The sequence below is a fragment of the Crocuta crocuta genome, unplaced genomic scaffold, assembly GCF_008692635.1.
Source record: "Crocuta crocuta isolate KB4526 unplaced genomic scaffold, BGI_CrCroc_1.0 scaffold466, whole genome shotgun sequence".
NCBI lineage: Eukaryota > Metazoa > Chordata > Mammalia > Carnivora > Hyaenidae > Crocuta > Crocuta crocuta.
This window is the reverse complement of record NW_027529672.1, coordinates 4,839,741-4,860,214: the sequence shown is the minus strand read 5'-3', so window position 1 is coordinate 4,860,214 and position 20,474 is coordinate 4,839,741. Positions and strand designations below refer to the sequence as shown.

Here is a 20,474-nt window from a genome sequence, read left to right as displayed (position 1 = left end):
AATTTAATTACCTTTGCTGAAAGCTAAGCTCCCACTAAAAGCAGGTCAACAGGATCATAAAGCAGTCTTCAAAAATATTAAAAAGAAAGCAAATCCCTTTGGATGGGCTCTTCAAGCATAATATATGCGTGTGTGCATATTTATTTATAGGTGTGCGTACATACCTGTACGTGTGTGTGTGTGTGTGTCTGCGTAAATGTTTATCTAAGGGAGATGCACAGAGATGTATGGCTGTAGGCGTGTGGTGTGTCTACATGTGTCTAGTAGGCGGGTATTGGGCTTGAGGTGATGGAGACCATTGGGAAGCAATTGAGGTTATTTGTCCTTTCAACGGGCTCGCTGTCAGGAATTCTTAAGCACTCCAGTCTGGGGAAAAAGCAAAAGAAGACCCAAAAAAGTGTATTTGATCAACACATAAAAATGAAAAGTGACTGCTGAATAAGGGACTAGAGACAGTTGCCACCTGATCATCTTCTGATGTTGCAGCCTCCAAAAGATAGCCGTGACTTTGAACGGGTCTACTATTTTCAGTCACCAGGAATAAATGGGAAGTAGACTTCTTAACACAAGAACATGCTGACAGTCAGCATTGTTTACTCTAGGTCTTCACCTCAGATCTCCGAGTTTCTAAGGCCCAGATGATGGTCTCTTTCAACTCGGTCGACAAGAGGACACTGACATGACATGTAAAATACGACAAAATCTAAAACGTCTCAAGTTTACCCCTTAACCAAAGAGGGGCGGCTACGGGCCAAGATCCACGCCTATTCTGGAAGGACCTCCAGAAGCCCACGGGACACTGGGGACTTGTATGACAAGTGTCTGATGGACGCCCATGGGTGACCACAGCCTGGACACACAGCTGAAGACCGGCGGAGAGGACCACAGCACCGGCACTCATGAGCATCTGCCCATGGGGCTGGCAGTCTTGAGAACAAAAGAGGAAACCGAACCATGGCTTGTTATTTACCCAGCATACAAACAGCCTTTGTCGAGCTCTGACCGTGCCTATAATTTAATTTGTTCAAGAGGCAAATTAAAGAGAATGAAGGCCATCCCAGTGAGTCGGCCACTTCTACAGAACTGAGCCCAATGGTCAGAAAACCATTCTCCTTTTGCTAACAAGGAACGTGAAGCCTAGTTTCTCTGAATTTCCATGGAATCCCCTTCCCTGATGTATTCCTTTCTGTGCACTGACATCAGTTTTCAATAATTATTGGAATCCCTTAAAGAGTGGATATAGCGGCTGTGTCAGGAAGATGTTTGAATCGTTGCTAGTGAGATGTGTTTTCTGTCCTTTACACAATTATGTCACCAATAGTTTCTCTACTGTATGTTTAGAAGCAAATGTGGGGGGAGACTGTATAAAGTGCACGGATGTTCAGACTTCTTTAAGATTCATGTGAACAGATTCCAGCTAGAAGCTTCCGGAGGACAGCATAGGGGCTTTTCTTCTTGCTCACCACAGGACTCCCAGCTCCTGGCATGGAGCCCCGCGCACACGTGCCGGACCAGCGCTGGACGAGCGAACACCAATGTCAGATACTAAGTTTTTCCTGTGTCACCTCGAATCCACTCAAAATCTTGATAGGTACTGTTTTCTTGGTACTTTTCTGGCATAAACTAGCAATGCATTATTCAACTTTCCAGCCTATTGTACCAAGCTCCTAAAAAGCCACTGCCAAGATAAAATTGCAGAGTTAGTAGATGAATAACTTCTGGGGACCTAATGTACAGTATAGTGATTTCAGGTAACAGTTCTATGTTATATACTTCACAGTCACTAAAAGACTAGATCTTAAATGTTCTCACCACAAAAAGGAAATGATAATCAGGTGATGCGATAGAGCAGCAACTGGTGGAAATCGTATAGTAATCTATAAATGTATCAAATCAACACACTGTATACTTTAAAGTTACATACCATTATATGTCAATTACATCTCAGTGGAAACAAACTACAGAAAGCCACATGTTTGAGGCATGATGGGATTGGACCTAGTCTTTATAGTCCTTAACGGTTCAGACATCATCCATTCTTTTTTTTTTTTTATGTTTATTTATTTCGAGAGAGAGAGAGACAGAACATTCATGAGCAGGGGAGGGACAGAGATAGAACGAGTAAGAGAGAATCCCAAGCAGGTTCTGTGCTGTCAGTGCAGGGGCTGATGCAGGGCTTGATCTCATGAACCCTGTGAACATGGCCTGAGCCAAAATTGGGAGTCAGTCACTTAACAAACTGAGCCACCCGGGTGCCCCAGAAATCACCCATTCTTTCAGCCAATGGATGCTGAGTCTTTCCTTCTGATACTGTCTGCTGGGAACTTCATAATCAAGATGCTTCTGGAGGTTGGTGATAAATTTACCTAAATTCATGAAGTATAGCTAATGCCACAGATTTCTCCTACTATATTAAAAGATGGATCTTTCTCTTACTATGGTAGAGATGTTTGTCCTCACTGGTGATTCACTCCAATTTTGTTGGAGACCAAAGTGTTAATGAAGTTTTGACAAGTGGTTATTTTAATTATAACCCTTGTTTCGTGAACGATTACATCAAAGTGAGTTTATGCATTTATTTATATTTTGAGTTGCATAGAATAAATCATTAAAAGTGATATAATAATCTGAAAGTTGGACAATGGAAATTACATTGAGTTCATCCCACATTATTCCTATTGACTTAATTGCAAATTTCATTAAAAGAGCATTACAAATCCAAGAAGTAGTGACTATTACTTAAAAATGGTATCCACAAAAATAACAAAATATAAAGTACGAATGTGTCTCTAGTGAGTTTCCTCAGTTCACTTGTTCTCCTCCCTCCCTCCCTCCCTTCCTTCCTTCCTTCTTTTTTCCTTCTTTCCCTCCTTCCTTCTTTCCCTTACTCTTCCCTTCTGTCCTTCTCCTTTCCCTTTCTTCTTTCCTTCCTTTCTGATTTTTATTTATTTTTTTTAATGTTTTATTTATTTCTGAGAGAGAGAGAGAGACAGACAGCGTGAGCCAGAGAGGGTCAGAAAGAGAGGGAGATGCAGAATCTGAAGACAGGCTCCAGGCTCTGAGCTGGCTGTCAGCACAGAGCCCAACGTGGGGCTCGAACCCACAAACCATGAGATCATGACCTCAGCCGAAGTGGGACGCTCAACCGACTGATCCACCCAGGCGCCCCTCTGATTTTTAAATCCAGCGGTGAGGTTTATGTATCTTCCTTTTTTCTGACTCCATTCTTGGGAAATGTGACTCAGACCTTTCCCTTCAGAGGAATTTAATTTCTTTCTTCAATGAAGGACCTACCCTGAGAGTTCCAACCTACATGAAGAGAACTGGAGTTTCTCACACTGTCTAGACAATCCTGGGGCCAGACAAATGCTTTCTGGAAACTTTTGTGTCAAGTTGGTGGTCAACTTGACAGGGCAGACAGCCCAAGAGTCACAGAAGGCTACCGACTCATCCATCGCCCTCATGACAGACCCAGTGGCCCGTGGGTCCCCCTGCACCCAGACCAAAACGACAGTAGCTCCAGGCAGTCAGGACCCACCCACCACCAGCCTGGCCTCCGAGGCTGTTCCAGTTACCAAGGTGTGATGGTCCCAGAGTGCACCCACTTCTTTTTGTGGACCCACAAAGGATTCCAGTTTGCTTGGGTGTGAAATGAAATCAGAGGCATTAATGGAGACTTACAGACAAATCACTGAGCACAAAGGGATGAAGCGATAGCACACATCACTAAAATCAAAAGATTTGCTTCCAAGGGACACAAGAGTCATAACCCTAGGATGGAAGAGCAGGGGACAGCATACTGGGGACGTACTTCCTTCCCAGAAGGACGGCGACATCTCCCATAACAGGTTTTCTTAATGGCCAATCCATGCACTGGCATTTGTGCATGAGCCGGAGGGACCGCACGTTTACCGACTGGCTGAAAGAGCATTGCTGCAGGGCTAAGAACACGGAACCGAAAGGGACCTGGGAAAGCCAACGGACATGAGTAAAATACAAACCACTGTGAACGGCCCAGGTACATGAATTCCAAGGACCCAATTACCCGAAGGCTTCTCTGCAATCTCGAGGAAACTGCAGAGACACAGAATAAAGACGCACCCCCGCCACCCTGGGTCTTTATCCAGCCTTGCGCTGAGCTCCAGCCAACGGGGCTGCCCTACCACCCCGCACTGTCAACCCCTGCATTCTCCCGTCCCACCCCACCCTAGACCAAATGAGGAGAGCTCTCCTTGGCCCCGGATTCAGAAGCAAAACCAAATTTCACATGGAATGTCAGTGGAATGCAAGATGACATTTAATTGAGAAAAGAAAACGAAGTCGTTATTAGTTTTCATAACTGTCTAAGCAGTGCGCTAACGAACAGGAGTTATACAGTTGGCTCACACAGGGCACAGCCAGGAGGGCTTAGTAAACAGATTTTGTGCGTGTGGAGACGAAGTTTACTGTTCTTTGGCAACCAGCTGACACAGGTATGATGAGGCCCCCAGAGCTGGGTTTGGCCGTGAGCACGCCTAGTCCCAGGCTTCCCTCCACTGTGTCCAAAGTGTGTCCCCACTTCAAGCAAGGAGTGTTGGCTTAAGGAATCTCTCCTAAAAACCCTACAGCCCGGGCAGGCCGAGTTTCAGCGAAGGCCTGCTCTGAACTGGCATGAGTCCTTGCAATAAGAGCGCACGTTGGAGAGGAAAGCAGCAAACTTCGTGCCAACATTTATGCACATATTGTAGGACAGTTCAACCGTTCAACTGTCTTCCAGCTCAAGAAATGCTCTCGTGCTGCCAGTTGTTATTAAAAGGCGGGATCACGGCTCTGCAGTATGGACGCGGAATGATCAAGTTCTGGGTGGGATGTGAAGGGAAAGTCACCCACCTGGTGACGTGAAGCTCCGTGGCAAGGACAGCGGGAGGCGGGCCAGGAGCCTGAAGACCAGGGAGAAGGAGGCTGTCCAAGGGACGTCGATCTAAGGCCAGGTCCATTTAAATTCTGCCAGAGGAAGATACACTTGGCGACTCAGGCTGAATAATCCTGACTCAGCTGAAGCCCAAGCTGGGGCACCACATCCTTTGATCATCGGCATGATGGGCCTGGCAATTCATCACACTCTTGGAAGAACTCCTGCATGACGACGGCAGGTGGTGATGGGGAACGCCAACGGATGAGAGTCTGGGGCTTTCTGGGATTCACCTTCAGGAGCTCCCCACTCTGAAAGAGGCTCAGAGATGGAACCGAGAGCCCGATTCCCTCTCGTGAGGGCCACTGAGGCAAGCTTGCCAAAACCAGTCTTCGCACAGGGAAGGCTACCATTGTTTTCTATCCAAATGACCTCTAAGATTAATGTGGGATGAAGGACATATTTGTGGGCTCAGGAATTCATTCTGATGTCATAGCTGCCAAGGGAAAGAAGTGTCGGCCATCAGATCCATATAGCCTGAAACTAAGAGGGCTCGCATACTTGCTGAGTGGTACCAAATATCTGGGGGCTCTGGTGACTTCTGAGATCACCCTTCATAAAAGCAGTCCTGCCTCATAGTGGCCTGTAGCTCAGTCATCAAAAGACATAGTCACTGATTTTTCTAGGTATGAATCTTCATGAAATAAATCCTAAATGCTGCTGGAAATAAGGAAAAACCTCCAAGCTTTTCATATTCCTTAACACTTCCACTAATGAACAGCAGATGGGGCTGCAAAAAATCACTGGAGTAAAGACTTGGGGGAGAAAAAGAACCTTTTAACCTAAAAAGCAATTCACTCAGAACCATTTCAAAACATAAACAGGACATCTTTTTGTGGTTTAAGGTGTCCGTGAGTCTGTTTCACGCTGGAATTCATGTACAGAATCCCCCAGATTGTCCTGAGTGAAAATCAACTTACTGTTTTAACATGTAGATTTTGAAAAAGAACTCCTCCCCGTGTCCCTCTACGCATGTTACAATTTGCTAGAAGACAAAATAGTTACCTACACATCATTTGATGGCAGCAAACCTATGCGCCAGTGTCTCAGATCAGGGACAAAACACGCAGAGCCCTGCCGCTGCCTTCACAGGCACACCCCACCCTCCCCGCGCTCACGGGCGCACCCCACCCTCCCCGCGTTCACGCGCACATCGCACCCTCCCCGCGCTCACGGGCACACCCCACGTACCCCGCGTTCATGCGCACAAATGCTTCCGATCATTATTTTTCGCTAGATGCAATACCCTGCGCCAACGCAGGTTGAGGACATTCATGGATCACGCTGCAGACTCTGCACAAATTTGCGGGAAAACAAGACACAATTCAAGGGACAGGGAGGGATGTGTCCACCAAGTGTCTTGTTGAAAAAGGGCACAGACCCACCCAGGAAGCCAACTTCTCCCACTTGACTTAGCAAGTCAAGAAAAGGGGCCCTGAAGGGCACCTGTGGGGATGAGCAATGGGTGTTATATGGGAACCAACCTGACAATAAACTATTTAAAATTTAAAAAAAATAAAAGGGAGAATTTAGTCCTAGTATTGGTTGTAAAAAAGAAAAAAAGAAAGAAAGAAAGAAAAGAGAAAAGAAAAGGGGCCCTGGACTTCCTTACGGAGAAAAGCGAGGGCCGGCCCTGGGCAGAGAGCGGCGCAGCGGGCGGGGCCCCCCAGGCTCACCTGGCTGCAGGACGTCTTCTTAGCTGCCAGTCCCGGCCTTCTGGGGACAGGGATGAGCAAGGCACAGATGGACAGATGCCACTTCTGGACAGCGCTGGTCCACAAATGCCTCAGTGAAGTGAAGGCTGCCAGACAGGGCTGCGCGGTGTGGCCCACACTTCCCTCCGAGAGAGAAAGAAAGGACTCGGGCTGGGGCGAGGAGAGCCGCCCTGCCTCAGGAAATCGGGGGTTGTATGCTTGCGATATAGACTGGAGCAATTAACAAGTATAAGTTGTCTCAAAATCAGCTTAAATCTGCATTTTATGCGTGCAAGTTTCCATCTGTAATGGGATTATGATGTCAGCAGAGGGAGAGAAGTGTGCAGCTGCGCGGGCGACCGAGGGAGCAGGCAGCTGTTAAAATCGAGAACTAATGGTGATTAATTCTTATTATGTGTTTGAAGATTCCACAAAGAGTTCAAGACCCAACTCTTCCCACGGGGGAGGAAGTGAAGGAGGAGAATTTCCGTGAAAAGAGATTCGGAGAAGAGTGTGTGCACGCTCACGGCGCCCCCCCACCCAGCCCCGGAATTGCTGCCTCGCCAGCCCGGTCATTGTGTGGTTCAGGTTTTAATCCGGTTCCGTGTTTTCACCAGCCCGCGCGGCCGGCCCTGCTGTCCGCGAGGTCACACTTAAAGCAGCTGGTATAGACCGATCGCGTGTTCTGTCTCCCGCCGTGGCCCATCCTGGGCGTCCATCACATCCTCTATATTTGGAAGTGATCGGTTGCCATCCGATCGGGAGATGAACCATGTTCACCACATCCTGGCAGATAGCAGCTACCTGTGTGGAAACCAAGCGCTTAACTGGACGTTAGGACACGCTCTCTGGGGAAAAAAACAAAACAAAACAAAACAAAACAAACAAACCAACCCTGTTAACTTTCATTTCTGACCAAGACTATATCCAGGGGGAGGTACCAAGGCCATAAGAAACTCACCTATTTCTGACGTTCTCTGTAACTTGCATTTGTATGAAAAGGTCTTTTTCCCTGTAGCTTTGAATACAGAACTCAGATATAAGGTTCACAAGGGGGAAAATTAAAACAACAATTAAAAAAAACCCTCTGATGCCACAAAATAAGGAAGTTACATACAATATAGCTAAAAATAATGTCTAAGGTAACAGGATAATTTCACAATAAAAAACAATCAAACTAAGAGAAAAAAAATCTTGTAAACTTTTATGTACGATATCTCTGGCCAAGTATCAGTTCATAAAGGTACAAACTGAAGTTCAGAAGTAAGTAGCCTGAGAGTCAGAACACAGTCCTTCTAGGTCAACAATGGACTAGGTAGAAGGTACTAGAAAAGTCAGCTTCTTCGTTTGTAGAACCCTTCTCCAAGTACACAGAGAATACTTCCAGCTTTAAAATACCTTCACTGTAAAAGGAGAAGGATGACCCGGCAGGGATCTAACTAGATCCTGGGCTCAAACACCACCCAGATCAAGCCAAACAGCTCACTGGTACCTGCAACAGCAGTAGATATTTTGTGGAAGCTTCCCAGCCCCCTTTCCAGCACTTGGTGGAAGTCAGTACTTTTTTTTAAGTGTACGCTGACCTACTAAATAGGAAGGAAAAAAGAAACAACTGAGGCAGCTATTCGAATTGCAGGGGACAATGAGCAGAGGCGGGGGACGTACTTGAACAGGGCTTGGAATGACGAGTGTTGGAGGAAGGGACTCGGGAGATGCCGCACACCGCGTCTGCTCTCTGTCAGGGTCCAGGACAGCCATTTCTCTGCACGCGCATTTTCTGGATAGCGGCGCAGCATTCCTCCACACAGGTCACAATATGCAGGCAGCCTGACATGCAAATGAGGCCAAATGTTGACAGCATCCTTTTCACCATGGCCTTCTGGCATTGACATAGTCCTGGGCTTCGGGTGGAGACAAAGAGCCCTTGTTCCCCTGCTTCCTATCTGGTGGAAGATCAAATTGCTCAGTCCTCGCTCCCCCTTGTATTTAAAAAAAAAAAGAAAAAAAAAGGAGGGGAATTACAGAGTTGAAAGGAGAAAAGAAGTTTAAAGCCCCCTAACAACACTTAACGCTGTTCGGGGGAGGGAGCAAGAAGGAGGGGCGGAGGATTTATTTTTGGGGGTGATGCCGTTGACCCGTAACCCATCAAGCTCCACGGAACTCACAAGGTTCTGGGCTCAGGGCCATCCCTGCCCAATGTCCCTGTAAAAATGTCTACGCTCTCCTAATTTTCCTTCCGACATTACCTCGATAACTTGATTCTTACAACGGACCTATTTGTTTGCTTTGAGTTCTTTTATCTTATTCTGTTTTTTTCCATTTTTTAATATTTTTATTCGTTTTTGAGAGAGACAGAGTGTGAGTGGGGGAGGGGCAGAAAGAGAGGGAGACACAGAATCAGAAGGAAGCAGGCTCCAGACTCTGAGCTGTCAGCACAGAGCCAGATGTGGGGCTCGAACCCATGAACCGTGACATCACGACCTGAGCCAAAGTCCAGCGCTTAATAGACTGAGCCCCTCGGGTGCCCTGAGTTCTTTTATTTTAAAAGTACAGCTGGAGCAGTGCCCTGTTCACGTTTCCATATCGTTGTCCGTCCTTCCCCCGTGGCGTCTAAGGACACCCTAACCCGGATCTGAGCGGCACCCACCCCAGGGCAGCGTCTGTGTGACGCCTCTTACTTGAAGGTTACAACTTGGCAAAAGTTAAGCAGGGAGGAAACGCAACAATGGGAGACACGCTTAACCTCCAACTTAACCTGCGCGGGACCTTGGTCCTTTGAGGCGGTGGTGACTTCGGGGAGTGGGCACAGGGTGGGCTTCCATGTCCTCTTTAAGGACACTTTCCCAGCACAGGCCCGGTGTGCTGGGCCGGGAGCTCCCGCAGCCCTGCGCACGCAGGCTCCCCAGTGCATTGAGAGCCAGAGCATGTGAGCTTTCCGTGCAGCCCGGTGGCAGGGCCCAGCAGAGAGGCGGTCACAGCTGCTGTGTGCCTCAGACTCTAACAGTCAAAGGTAGGGGGTCCTGGAGGGGTGCCAGGAACTGCCTGAGAGGTCAGAGGAGGGGGAGGCGGGGGGCCGGGAAGAGGGGAGTGCGGAAGGAGGCTGTAATGGGATGGCAGGATGCCCGGGATTCATGGGGCATAAAGACAGGAGGCGGCTGGGGCAGTGAAGGATTGTGGAGAGGCAGGGACACAGAGAAACTGGGCTGTGCCGCGGAGGGCGGCCCACAGAGACAGGTCGGGTGGAGTGGACTTGGCATCCAGGTCTACTTTCCGATCTGCTTCAAAGTATCAACAAAGATCTGGCGGCGCCTCTTAAATAATGAATCACAAAATGCCGATTGGGTCCTGGGGAAAACGCACCTTTCTTTGCACGGAGGCCAGCGTTTCTGAGATGTTCACCCTTAGTCTCTGCAAATCTACAGATCAAGGCAAGACGATGTTGACCAAGAGGAAGATACTTAACAAAACTGTATGTAATGTGTTTTAACAAAAACTGCTCATGTTTCTGAATTGCATAAATATATATATATATATATATATATATATATATATTCTAGATCCAATTTCTTCTGCTTTTTTTTTCAACAGTTTTATTCCAATTTCCATCCCGTTTCAATGAAAATGACCTTTTCTCCTAACGGAAGTACAGCAGGAAGCCACTGTAAGGCTCGTTCAGAACTTAGCTGGGCTCCAGGGTCAAAAGCCAGACAACTAACAAAGGATGGTCACAGAGGGGACCACAGTGGGTGTCCAGGAACCAGAGATCAAAAGAGGAGGGAGCAAGACAGAGCCAGGGCAGGGAGGAGGCCTCAGAGGGAGAGCAAGCAGTGCGAAAAGCACAGAGGACACGATGCAGGAGGTAAGCGGGTTAGGATGGAGAATGGTAGAAGACACGTGCTGTCTGGAGACAGATGTCCTTTGGCAAAGTTAAATGATGGGGCCCAGAGGATTCCTAGTCTTCCATCCAGAAACTAGCCTGGGACCCACCCAAAGGCTGCCACCCTGCTCTGTTTCTTCTTGCTTCCATGCACACTCACCACCTTCTAATAGACCACATTCTTCTCCTATTTATCATGCGTATTTCGTCTTGTCCATCCGACTGCACTAGAAGGAAAGAACCATGAAGGCAGGAATAAGTCCGTTTTGTTCACTGATGGATCCCTAGTGCCTAGAACAGCGCCTGATAAATGGGGACCTTCCTGAAAAATAGCAGTCATATGCCCACGTAATCAAGGAAGTAAAACACACGGTCCCCCTAGCCTTTTGAAGCACGTCACTACCTTTGTCTCGTGAGAAAAGCCAAGCGTCCAACTTGAGAGAGGTCAGCGATGGTCCCGTCCACCCAGAAACATCGGGTGGCAACTCAAGATAACTTGGGAAATTTGAGCCGGTCAAGTTTATTGCCATGTCACCAGCAAGTACCTTTTGGGACTGAGGGAATTAGCAAACAAATTCCACAAACCACTGGCAGTCATTTCAAGCGAGGTAGTAGGAAATGAGAGCCTAGAGGAGAAATGGCAAGAATGGATGTGAGAGTGATTTTTTAACTCGAAAAGAAGATTGATCCTGATTTCTACCATCTGGGAGCTAACCCAAATCCCTAGGAAAATAAGGCTCCCTCAAGCCAAGGTAAAATTAAAGAGACATAGCAATCCATACTCATTAATGGTCCCATAAAGCATCAGGAACAGTTCTTTCTCATCCTGGCTTCTTGGCTGGTTGTAGGCCCTGGTCCTGCAACGGAATATAGTAAATATATTTACATTGTTTATGAACATGTCCTGATTGCAGTTAAACAATTGATGGAAGTTACTCCCATTTGGTTTGTATAAAGAATGGTTGTTCAGAGCTGAAAACATATCTGAGTGATGACAAATTAGATTTACTGATTTGGGGAGATAGCCTGTAGGGATGGGAACAGATGAAAAATACACAGGCAGCGGGATATTGAAGTAGGTAAATGATTTAAAGCAGCTTTGGAAGTGGTTTGTTATAAGTGAGTTGCCAGGAGAATTTCCCACCCTACTTGTCGGCTGTCTCCTCCCTTCGGTACCCAATTGGAGGGAGTATGGGCACCACCTGCCCTTTCCTGCTGCACCTCAAGATCCTTTGCCGCCTCTGCTCCTGACTGTCTTTACTTGTCCTGGACCTTGGGATGGAGCACTTCTTGGGAGCAAGGCTTCCCAATGGGGATTCATCGTATCCTTCCTATCCAAGGAAGTAGAGTCAGTGCTTCACACTGACCACTGGTCCATCAGATACAGGGACAGAGATTTAAGGGCAGTGTTCAGAGTACTGGGTCACAGGAGGGTCCTCAAGGAGCACATGGACCGCTACATGCCTTCAAATAGCTCTCAGATCCCATCTGTGGCTCTGCCACCAGCTGCCTCTGGGACCACCCCTTCCGCTACAGGAAAGTGTGGTACTTCAGAAAGGGGAGAGCTCTGGGCATTCAGGAGGTGGCCCAACTCCTTCAATTTACACATGAGAATAAAGCCTGAGAGAGAGAGAGATAGAAGAGAGGGAGCCCTAGTTCATGACTGATGAAGTGAGAACCCAAACTTGTTGCCCTGTTCTCTCCACTTGGCAGAACTCTTTCCTCCAAAGAGAACAGGGTTATTCGAACCCACCCAGGTCCCTCACCGGGCGTTAGAACAAGTTCTCATCCATCACTTATTTTTAACCCTCCTTGGAAAGTTTCCAGTTGCCAAAGGCATAGAGGTGACCTGTTATTTTGTTTCTACTGTTATACAGCATTGTGAGAAAAGGAAAAAAGAAAAACCACATTCCACTTACCCATGGGTAATCTCTAAGAGCAACATGTTTTCTGCACTTTTAATTGTGGTGTGTCTGCTATGATACAGAGATAGACAGAGATTGATGATATAGATAATTGATGATAGATAGATAGATGATAGATAGATAGATAGATAGATAGATAGATAGATAGATAGATAGATAGATAGACATAGACAGAGAGATGATAGAGATCTTGTCTGAAAACTCACAGGCCAAGTCACCCTGTTCCCTGCTGGTCACAATCCTCATTGACCAGTGGGACCCAAAGGCACCTCGGGGCAGCGAAAAGAATTAGGAGTAGTGGTTTGGGATCTCTGAGGCCCCTGCCTATCCAGCTTCAATGAACATCCCACATGCTTGAACATCTCTCCCTACTTAGAAAACAAGGTATTTCACAAGTGTAATGGGGTTGAGCTTAGGAGATAGTTGAAATAATAGTGCTAACTGTGATAGTAATGATAGTGACAATATTTTCATGACGTTCCGAGTCTTCATAGTTTCCTTCTCTGGAGTATAGGCTTCCCAATGGATTCATTGCACCCTTCCTATCAAAGGCTCCACACTGACCACTGGTCCATCAGATAAGGGGCAAGGACTTAAAGGCATTGCTCAGAGGACTGGGTCACAGGAGGGTCCCCAAGAGGCACGTGAACTGCTACATGCCTTCAAATAGCTCTCAATGTGGTTAAAGAGACGGGTAGCACCTGGGCCGTGATTGGAGCACCATTAGGTGTTACCTCCAGCTTCGTCCAGCCCTTTCTCACCTTGCAAGTTGACTTGACCTTCAAAATTTAGCTCAAAACATCCAATTATTATCAGTTCCTTTCCAAATACCATGTCCGGTGCTTTTTGTCTTTACTGCATTTGATCCTCACTTACTCTAAGGGCTTTCACTTTTAGCTTTAATTTCCTTGAAAGAAAACAGGAACAGGGAAGATTTGCAACGGACCCAACTCCCCACAGCTCATGTGGCATTCATCACATAGTAGCTGCTGATGAGCATTATTGAGTGGCTAAATGAAGACATCGGAATGTGAACACAGAGCTCCCTGGCAGTCACGGGCACAGCGGGGAACAGAGTGAAGGGACACGCTGGGCCCGCAACAGGGTGACGAAAGCAGTGGTAAGACTTGGTGACTGGAGACCTCCTTGTTGAGAGGGGAGAAAGGAGGAATGAGTCCAGTGCCTTCCAGGCTGGGTGGTGGCTGCAGAAGGAAACAGGATGGCTGGGAAGCAATGTGGTGTTTCTACACCTTTGACTCTTCTCAAAACGCTTTACGACCAAGCATGCTTTATCAGTGATTATCTTCTCGTGGCCCTCTTCCCGAGCTCTGTCTGCCTTGATGTGTCTCTCCTTCCTCATTAAAAACTGCTAATCTTACTGATTGTAAGACATCTTTCAGTGACACAGAAAACTTCTGGGATCCTGACACTTGTACACGAGGACACCTGCATGTTGCAAATTTTGTGGACTGTGTGTGATAAATGCATGATCTGGGAACTCCCAATTCCTGTCAATGGTCTCCTTCGCTCAGTCAGTCACTGCAGAGCTATGTTTACCTGGACTGGGCTTTGGTGTAGCTAAGGAGGGAACATCAAAATCATGTTAGCCCCTAGGGTGGATCCGATGCTCTGCCATGGCCAAAAGGCCCCAGAGAATGAGGACAACTCAGTTCCCTTGAAAAAAGGCTGGGTGAGTCAGAGCCCAGGAAATCTACCTCCTCGTGCTCAGTGTCTGTAAACTAAGGGGGCCCAGGGATAAGCAGAAGATGATTATTCCTTTTTTTCACATTCTGACACCCTCCCTTGCTTCTAGCCCACCCGCCCCCAGGAACTGATCCAAGACCCCCACTTGGCCTTCAAAGGAAGACAGCACTCATAGAGTTACAGGCAGGAGGGGAGCATCTTACGGATGTACAGAAAATGTGTCGGGCCTAACCATCATCAGGCAGGAAACAGCTAATGGCCAGGTCTGCATTCTTACTCAGCCCAGGGGCCCCCAGGCAGTTACCCCCAGGCTGCTTCAAGCCAGGCTTTCTTATAGACTCACCGTCGCTAAAAAACAAAGTCAAACATAAAACTCAAATAGCAGACCAAAATAGCAAGCAGCTATATTTTAGACGTTGGATAAGAAGGAGAAAACCCCCTGGCTGTGTGGAAGGTTTTGTGACAAATCCCACTTTGGGGCGCGCCACGCTGGCAGGAAACTGCCCCACGCTGACATTGGGACGTGCACCCTGCATTTGCACGTGGCCTGGAGGAGGGTCTGGAGTGAGGTGGACACGGCGCATCTGAGAGCCTGGGTCAGGGGAGCAACACAGATGCATAGAACGGACCCACGTCACTGCATCTGTTGGGAAGATGGCTTTTGGATGTGAAACAAACACGTAAAAGCCATATTCTGTTGGGGAGGGATTTTTAAAAGAATCATTTAAAAAAATCAATTGCTTGAAATGAGAACATTATTTCTATTCTGCAGAAATGAAAAAGAACCTGAGTTGGAGAACTGGCCAGACTTTTCTTTCTTTGAACGATTAGGAAATCTTTCCAGAAACAAGTCGCTGTTTTCAAACAGGGGCAAAGAGGAAGAAGCTGTGTGGCAAGATGTTCCCAGGAAGTGTCCTCAGCTGGCAGAGGGTGGGGTCAGCCCAGGTGGAGAAGGGACACAGAGGAGCCATGCAGAAATTGACCGGACCCTCCCTTCATTCACTCATTCACTCATTCATTCCCTCATGTGTGCATTCACTGACATTCGCTCATCTTTCCCTTTCTCAAACTCTCCTCTTGGAACCCCCCCTGTTGGCCCCCCAACTCCCACAGATCTATGCATGCAGCCCCTCAAGAAGCAGGTGTCCTCTCTGGTATGACTCTGTCCCTGACGCGATGCCTGGCACTTGGAGAAGATCACAGAATTATAAGTAGTAGAATGCCTTTATACGTCCTGGGTGCTGTACCCATTTTTGTGACTATTATACCAGCACAGGCATTACTGTGAATATCACGGCATGAGGTGCCTTTAAGAACCGATGAAGGGCAGTGAGTTCTTGGAGGGCTGGGTGAGGACGGCCGCCCTGGGTAATGGGAAGGCCTCCTTGGAGAAGGCCTCCATCCACCACTTCTTCGTTGAAGGAGCGTTTGTATAGCCCCAGGCTCGGCATAAGGTGCCCCTCTCACGTGGCACCGACCAGACCCACTGCTCGCTGCTGCTCTTGCCCGCATCTTACAATGGTTTTCTTGGCCAAATGACCATGAAAGGAATGACAATTTTTCACTCGATGTTCATGTATTTTTTTTTCTACTCAACATGTATATAAAGCCCCAGTGAAAGCACTCATGCCGAGAAATCCCTTGGAGATAAAGCTCGAAATTTGATGACGTGGAAGCTACGTATTCCTTTCATATTTCCTGAAGGCCGGGGGCGGGGAGGCTGCCCTCCCAGCCTCGAAATGTCAGACAAAAGGCCACTCCGGTACCTCAGCACCTTAGAGCAGCTTTTGACTCTCGTATGTGCTGATCCTTCTTGAACAAAGTCCACGTCTTAAACTTTCTTGGGGCCATGCGGACCCCATTTCATCTGCAGGGGCCCCTTGAGGTGGCGGGGCATGGGTACTGGGAGCTAGGTGACGCTGGGAACTCACGATAAGAGGCTGAGCAAGAGGCNAAAATCAAAAGCAGCCAGGAGTTTATGCCGAGCCCGGGGAGGGAGCACGGTGCCTTGTGGACACTCCCCAGATGGCTCGCGCCGCTGCCCGTCTCTCTCTGGTGACTGTTTGACCAAAACCAAATCCTCTTGTCTGGGGCTGCCTCGGCCTGTGTTTTGTTACTGTTCATATTCTGCTTGAGAGCGAAGTGCGAGGCAGCTAAAAGCATGCCTTTGGAGATGCTATCTAATCAGCCGGGGACTCCCCGAGACCCTGGAGCAGGGCAGGCACGCTCCCGTGTGGGGGCCGGCCCTCCCCTCCTTGCTGGGCACTCGTCAGGTAGCAGGGAAATTTCTCGCTTCGGCAATGTGGCCTTTTATGGACATCGGTCCTGAATGTGTGACAGTGTTGCATTTTTAATTACGATGATGTTAAATGGACCTAATGGGTGACACTCTCCCGATTCACAGAGCATTTTTATAACATTGATTAAAAAAGGCCAAAGTTTATTTTACAATCAGTAATAAACGAGAACACAAAAATGCAGCCATTGGCACAATGGCCCTCACACGTTCGTTTGGTCCACAAACTGCATGTTATTCTAGCTGGATAAGTGACGGGAAAAACAAAACTGAAGTCCTATACAACATTTGATCACCTTACTTAATAACAACAGATGCTCTGAGCGGCCGCATTCTGAAAAGAGCTCTGTCTGCTGCTGGTTATGAAATGGCAGGACATTTGGCATCCCCTCACATCGCACCATTTGAAAACCGTAGAGTCACATAAATGGCCAATGAGAGGTAGGAAAATGTAGCTCCTGTCTGCACAGTACGAGCCATTTCATCCCAGTGATGCAAAACACCAAAGCTGCCTTTCAAAAGAAAAGTCTGTAAAACTTGCCAGACTGTCGTGTGCAGCCGTGAAGGGAACACACACAGCCGGCACCACCGTACGTTGGTGAAAAACAGACTTAATAAAGTGGTTTTAATAAAGAAATGCTATTTCCCCATCTAGCGTTGTGTCGTGACTTGAACATTATTAAAAGGGAGTAGATATACGTCCCTGAGCAGAGGAAGGCTGGACCAGCCCCGGAGGAAATCCCTTCTCCCCAGCAGAGCCCAGGCATAGACCTTTGGCGGGAAAGGTGGACTGAGGGCTGGGGAAGCAGGGGAGGGGGGGACCCATGAGGCACATCTCTGTTTGCAGCAAATGCCGTCAGATGATTTTCCTGTCCCCACTGTCCAAGGAGTTGCCCTGAGGAAGGGAGAAACATAACCTATTGGCTGACCCCAGGTGCTTCCTTTTGTTAAGATTTCAGATGTCTTTTCAAGGTCAATGCTTAGAGATGCCCAAACCTCCTTCCAACGCCCTGTCCCTTCTTGCCCGTGGGACTAATTGCACATGAACCTGATGGAAATGTCCCAGCACCACAAATCCCGTCCCTCCTCCGGATGACAGTCCCGGCTGACCTCCCAGCCAGCCAAGCTCCCCTTGCTCCATTGTGTGGTGCAGAGCATGCTGCCAACATGAAGATAGATTCTCTCCATTTCTCAAGGACAAATGGATAGGAGATGTGATTATTTAGGTTATCCAAGCTCAAAATTGCTTGAGCTCCAGCTGCTTATATATAGTAGACAACAGATTAGAACAAGACACACAGGCCCTTGGAACTGATCCTGCACATCACGGGCAAGCCCAGAGGCCTTCTCTGCTGGCTCTTCCCCTTCTTCCTACATCTGTGAGGGGGCCGTGTGGAACCCATCAGCAGCCGAGCTTCAAGGCTTTGGGGCCTTCAAGCCTTTGGGTTCTCAAGGGGCCCTCAGGATGCTTTGAGCAGAATATGAAAGAAACCAGAATCAAAATCCGGAAGGAAGGAATTTTAGCTTTGGAAAACGAAGCTGAGAGTCACAGACAAAGATTACTAGGGACCTGGAGTGGCTCTGAATTGATCCCACCTGTTGATGGGCCCGGCCTAATGTGGTCTTATGCCTACGGGGCAAGGCCGTCACAGTTTTCAGCAAGAATCAGACATCGTGGCCATTGTGACCGACGCACGAGGTGGGCCCAGCAAGTCCCAGTCAACTGGGCCAGAACCCTCCATGACATGCACAAGGCTCTCAACAATTCCATCGTTTTGGCCTTGAAGGGTAGAAAAATACAAACACCGTCGGGTGCCTCACTGCTGTTTGTTCGCAGAGTCCACAACAAAGAGAAAACTCACAGATATTTGAGCGAGGTTCTCCTGACTCTGTGACCGCCGCCCCTGAACGGGCCCTGGGGTCCAGCTTCCTGGCGAGCCCCAATCAGGGAGAGCGGTGACTCCTTCCTCCAATGGACACATGCGTGCAGGACATGGACAGAGTGTGAGGCCAAGGAAGGGCCCCCACCAGGCCAGGTGAGTCCAGTCCTGCACTAGCACATCGTCTCCTCCTCCCGTGTGGGTGGTTATCTCTGTCGTTCAGCATAAAATCACACTTGACGTTTGATTCAGTGGATCTGAGGAAAGAGAGCACGGAGCCAAAACTTGGGGCAATCGCCACATGTTTTTTTCGAGTGTCATTGAACATAAACTTTCCTGGCAAAGAGCTGATTGGTTGGGTTTTATTTCAGCCCAGAGTGATTTTTTAAATGACTAATTTATAAAATCTTTGAAAATAAGAGTTTCTAATGGAAGTGCTTAGACAACCATAACTCTGGCGTTGCAAATGGCACCATTGTCGTTAAGGGTGTGTTGTTGTTTGTTTTATGCTAATCTGCCTTCAATGCGACAGACTGTCACCTGCACGGGGGGTACCGTTCAGCACTATATTAGCCCATATGGCACAAGCTAAATTGTATCGAAGCTATGGGCTAATTACGGATGAGTTAATAAAGCCAGGCACAGTGAGTCTGGCCATCCCCCCCCAGCCCTTGGAGGACCCCCCCGACTCTCCAAAGTGAATTAGCCCTGTTCCAGCTTTCCAGTCCTTCACAATGTGGTCTCTGAGAACAAACCCATAGTTCCATTTTAAATTTTTGTCCATTTTTGTCCTTCTGTGTTCCCACAATTTTGATGTTACTCTTGAAAACAACTTTGGAGACACTTGATGGTTTCCTCTCTCATTGTTGATTTCCCTACGAAGAGTTTCTATCTATTTCATCACAAAAGGATGAAATGCAGCTAGGGGCGGACACACGCCTTACTAAAGTTACTCGGGTTTGGATAAAGACAAGTGAAATACGTTTTGCACATGAAGGCTGTAGGTCAGTCCTCCAAGCGCAGATGCTTTGGAGCCACTCGGTATAGCTTAGAAGCCACGAGAACAACCTAATTGTGGTAACAAGTCCATCAGGGTTTTCATCAGAAGAAGCAAACGTTTAATTTAGATGGAATTAATTATCTAGTCTGAAAATATTTCCTTTAAAGCCTCTGCTGGTTTTCTGGCAACGCCTCTGTAGCTCTTCACCCAAGAACCGGCAGGCTGTGCCTTCCTAGGAGGGGACGGCCGCCTGTCATCTGCTGCTTCTCCCGGCTCCACCTTCACCGCCGGCCAGGAGAGCAGATCTCTGCTCACCGGGGGGGTGGGCCCCACAGGCCTGTCCTCAGAGACCCACACTGCTACTGCTCTGTTAATCAACTGGCACTAGGAACCGGGGACACACATTTGGCTTCTCCCTCCCAAATCAAGCCCAGGCTGCTCATGATATGTCAGCCTGGGGAGTCAGATTTCTTGGGTGACGCCCTCAGCTTCTCTCTGCGTACTCTTTAGATGCCTCAATTAACTGGGACAATGACTCGCAAAACATGACAATCTGCCACTTTACTATTATTTGCAGATAACTGCGCTTTACATCCTCTGGAAAAGTGCAGACTGTGAGACGCCAAGCCAGCAAGACCTCCAGTCCATCTCTCGATCCCTGAAATCCACGTTTGGGTCACCAGAAAAATCCTTCGTTCTGATAGTTTTAATAAAGCACAACATTTATGTTCATTCTCCTTCTGGGTGCTCAAGAAGATTGTTGGCATCAAAACTAAGAAACCATGAAGGCCAGGAAGAATTAAAAAAAAAAAATAACAAAAGAGGAAAAGGCAAGAAACTGAGTCTGGTGTGCTCTCAAGGGGATTGGGGGGAGGAGGTAGGAGCCAGCGCTCTGGCCGCCGACCACGCGGCGTCAGGCAGGCAGGTTACCTTTGTTCTGCCTCCGATATGTGGTCTCTGCTTCCACAAGGGGACAGTGGCAGGCATGACCCGCTTGAAGCTCAAGCAAGTGGTAACATACGACATTAGCACAGTTTCTGGGGGATCAAAAGAACTCAACAAACAGTAGAAGACTACAGAGAGTCACAGTCACCAGGCAACGACCCGGGATGTCAAAACGGCACAACCCTTCCTTGCACAGGATCTG

At 47.9% G+C, this 20,474-nt stretch overlaps 1 long non-coding RNA gene across 1 annotated transcript; it reads right to left on the bottom strand.

Moving 5' to 3' along the window:
• Positions 1 to 4,308: 4,308 nt before the first annotated feature.
• On the bottom strand, positions 4,309 to 7,134 carry LOC144230604 (uncharacterized). The gene is made up of 3 exons (XR_013334821.1): positions 6,628 to 7,134; positions 6,143 to 6,244; positions 4,309 to 5,387 (listed from the first exon to the last, which is right to left on the bottom strand). It is a non-coding gene; the product is annotated as an uncharacterized LOC144230604 (long non-coding RNA).
• Between the last annotated feature and the right edge of the window lie 13,340 nt (positions 7,135 to 20,474).